The sequence below is a fragment of the Schistocerca cancellata genome, chromosome 1 (genome assembly GCF_023864275.1).
Source record: "Schistocerca cancellata isolate TAMUIC-IGC-003103 chromosome 1, iqSchCanc2.1, whole genome shotgun sequence".
Lineage (NCBI taxonomy): Eukaryota > Metazoa > Arthropoda > Insecta > Orthoptera > Acrididae > Schistocerca > Schistocerca cancellata.
In genome coordinates this window covers 457,570,025-457,574,315 of record NC_064626.1, presented here as the reverse complement: position 1 = coordinate 457,574,315, position 4,291 = coordinate 457,570,025, and the positions used below count along the sequence as shown (strand labels likewise).

At 35.6% G+C, this 4,291-nt stretch overlaps 1 non-coding gene across 1 annotated transcript; it reads left to right on the top strand.

Annotated features, from left to right (window-relative positions):
• On the top strand, nt 1-73 carry Trnat-agu (transfer RNA threonine (anticodon AGU)). The gene has a single exon. It is a non-coding gene; the product is annotated as a tRNA-Thr (tRNA).
• Nucleotides 74-4,291: the final 4,218 nt, after the last annotated feature.

Below are 4,291 nucleotides of genomic sequence, written 5' to 3'. Positions count from 1 at the left end.
GTCCAGATGGCTCAGTGTTCAGAGCATCTGCCTAGTAAGCAGGAGTTCTGGGTTTGAATCCCAGTCTGGCACAAATTCTCAACTTTCCCCATTGATTTCAGTCAATGTCCACTTGCAGCCAATGTCTGTAACTCTGTTGTGTGTTGATTCACAGTGGCTGCTGGATCAAAATGGTGTGTGTTCTTTCAGGAAAACACATTTTCAATAATTTGTCAGCATTAATGAAAGGCTAACTACTATTAAAGCACAGTTTAACAGGAGGCTATGGTGTTTTATTCATGGGGAGCTCCTTCTAGTCCAATTAAATTTTTCTTAGCAGAGCCTGTTGACATACGTATTATTACCTATATCATACAACATTAATGATGTCTGTCACCTGAATGGTACAACTTCAATAGTAATGTAACAACAGTATATATACCTTGCCAAATGTTTATCTGTTGCTGAAGCTTGATTACAGTAGCCTACAAATTAACTTATGCATATTAGTATGAATACATTAAAATGTTTTTGTAAGCATTTATTTAAAGCACACATAAAAAAATAGTTTTACTTTTTCCATAACCTTGTGGATTAATATAGAATCTGTGGAAGGAATATTAGCCTATCAGTTCTTTTGTAAATGTTTTTCAAAAAAATTCCACATCCTCCAGAATCTCTCAGCTATGGACCTGCCCAGTCTAATATAATCAAAACACTGTATATCTATATAACTAAATTAATGCCTGGTTAGTACGCAATAAGAATTTCCTATTTTTACATACTAGCACAGTGAAGTAGATAAATAAATTGGTCAGTGGTTGAGAAAAATAGTTTTAAGTTAATATCCTTAATGGGAGCCAGTAATCATCATAATACATTTTGAGTAGGATCTACTCGAGTGATGTTCTTTTTTTTTTTTTTTTTTTCCTTTCCTCCAGTTCCTCAGTTTACTCATCAGAGCTCAAAATATTCTGAGTTTTAAGAATATGACAACTTAGCTGGCATAATTTTGTACATGTTTACATAATTTGTATCTTCACTATCATATTTCATTAAAGTCATTTGTGGTAACTTGAATAGAAGTTACTTTCATAGTCTGTTTTCTTAAAATGTGCCATGAATAATTAAACATCTCCTAAATAGGTGGTTCCACTGAAATTTATTTCCTTTTGTAGCTTATCAGATATCTCTGTTGTATTATACAAAATAGTGGATCCAGTAACAATGAGATTTGATACTGAAACTAAGGGCCATAATTAAATGAAAAATTTTCTATGTATCTTGTAATCATGACAATCATGAGTGGAACATTGATGTCAGGAATTTAGTGTAATACACTGTAAATCTACTCATAAGCAAAAGTTAACAATGCAAGAAGAACATCAAATGATTTAATCAAAGAGTTTAAGAGACGCTAAGACGAAAATCAATGCAATATAATTTTTGTGGTGAAATTTCATTCCTTTTTAATTTATTTAATTTAAACATTACTTGTAGCCTCTTTCAGACACATGTTGGTATGCTCATGTATTTATTTAACATTGTGTGCTCCATTTTTTTTATTAAAAAAGTATTTGATTTATGGAATAAGTCCACATACACCTTAACAGAGTGTTGCTCTCATAAACTGCAGCATCGTGTTATTTTAACTAGTACCTATGGATAACATTATTTGCAATGCCATATATCTCTTTTCAATAAGATCATAAGTGACTGCTGCAGACAGTTACAAAGTACTTCTTAAAAAAGAATTTATTTTTATTTATACTATCTAGATGCTGTTCATCTGCTACTCCTTCTTCATTAGTTATGCAAACAAAAAAAACTAAACTTCTCCCGAACAGGCCATGTAGGCCCAATGGTATCAACTGGCCGCCATGTCATCCTCACCCCGTAGGCATCATTGGGTGCTGATATGGAGGGACATGTGGTCAGCACACCACTCTCCCAGCGGTAAGTCAGTTCCTGAGACAGGAGCTGCTACTTCTCAGTCAAGTAGTTCCTCAGTTTGTCTCACAAGGGCTGGGTGCACCCTGCTTGCCAACAGCACTTGGCAGACCAGATGGTTACTCATTCAAATGCTAGCTCAGCTCGACAGAGCTTAACTTCGGTGATCTAACGGGAACTGGTGTTACCACTGCAGCAAGGCAGTTTTCATCTGGATGCAGTCATCTATGTAATGCAAGAATGGGAACAGTACTTACTCTACACAGACAGATACTTCATCCAATACATAATAAGATGTACCATTGTTGCCATGTGGTACATCTATATCAATAGTAGACCTACTGACAGTGCCAAGATGGCTTTCAACAATGAGTAACTATGTGTGTATCACATTCAGTTACATTCATGCCATGACTGTGCTCTCTGTGAGGAGGGAGATGTTCATTATATTTGCCTTATTGTTAATAAAAGAAGAGAAAATACTACCTAAATCTGAAAGTGATCTGTGTATAGACTGTGTAGTGCGTTCCTGTTCTTGCAATCCACGCATGGTTAGGAATGTCAACAATAACAAGCTTGCTACTGTGAACCAGGACCACAAATCTAGTGCTTCAAACATGAACTCCAGGAAAAACGTGTGCCACCAGAAGCTCAAATGTTGAAGTGCAACCAGCTCTATTATCATCAAAATGTAATATTCAACCAAAAATGGTGCCAGCACTGCTCACAGACCCAAAGTTACGTATCAGTACTTCCCAAAATGAAGCAGAACTAAACACAAAATTTCATGAAAAACAAAAAGTGTTTGGCCTAAACCTCAAGGCTGTCATCTTGGGTGACAGCCAAGGCCACTATCTATCTAGATTTTTAAATGACACTCAGAGATTGAATGTTTAGTTTATGTTTACCTCCAAGCCAAAGCAAGTTTCATACTAAAAACATTAACCAAGAAACTCCCAAACAGGCACCTCCAACATTTTGATGATTGCAACAGGAAAAAATTATGTTGCCTTAAAAAAAGCTGACACCTAATAACAACTTAAAGAACCAAATTATTTTGCATTGTATTGAAGAAAGTGTTTCAGTGGACATACCTTTCAGGCATGACCTTCCAAAGTGATCATGTGTAAACACAGAAGCAACCAGTGGAATTTACAAAGTATTCAAAATTTGTAAATATTACAATAAGTAAAGCAAGCCAAATTAACAGAGTACATGAAATTGGTTTCAGTTAAAAAATCTAGGGAGAAGGGAAATTGCAAATTTCATATTGGAGACTGTAAAGAAAGAAAATGAGTGTAGCACACTTAATCTCAAAAAGAATTTGTGACCAATCCAATCAACACCAAAGGAACCATAGGCAATAATATGGTGTGCCACATCCACCAGAAGTGTAAGAGAAATAACTTTTATGTGTCCCACCACAATGTACAATCAATTTGCAGGTGTTAAACTCTTATTTAAAGAGACTTAAAATATGTCAATATTATATGCATTACAGAACACTGGATAAAGCCAGAGCAGATTTGCTCAATTAACATACCTGGCTACAAATTAGCATCTCCTTCTTGCAGAAAAAGTCAGAAAGGGGGAGGTTCTGTCATATTTATTAAAAAAGCTCTGTAAAATATAAAAGTTTTGACCAGTTTGGTTATTTAAATAAAGACAAGGGTATTGAACTGGCTGCTATTAAAATTCTGGAAACAAATAGGCCTACTGCTCCCCAAAAGGCAATGTATCTGTCTTCCTCAAAAATCTTGAAGTACTGTTAAACAAACTCTACCAAAACAAGAAAGTACTGATTTTCTATGGTGAGTTTAATGCTGATTTTCTTTCTCCAGGGCATGTGAGAGAATCCCTATTGAACATCACAAGTTCATTCAATTTTAAGACCATAGTAACTTTTCCCACAAGATGCAAAATTAACACCAAAACAACTCTAGACCAGATATTTATAAACTGTCACTACCAGGCTGTAGAACCTCTAGATACAGGCTATAGTGATCACAGTGCCAAAGTCCTCCACCTTACAGATGTCACTACCAGGCTGTAGAACCTCTAGATACAGGCTATAGTGATCACAGTGCCAAAGTCCTCCACCTTACAGATGTCCTCCCTCCAAGCTGCAACAAAAAATATGCAGCTAAAGTAAGTTGTTACAGCAGTGGAAATATGAAAATGTTCAATGATTCCCTAGCAGCAGAAAAATGGAATGAGGTATATGAAGCAGATGTTATAGGTAAAAAAAATGGAATCATTCGTAAATACATTCCTGTGTTACTTCAGTATTGCTTTCCCTCTCAAAATGAAACATATTAAGCCAAAAGAATCCAAAAATAAGCCATGGATAACAGCTGGCATA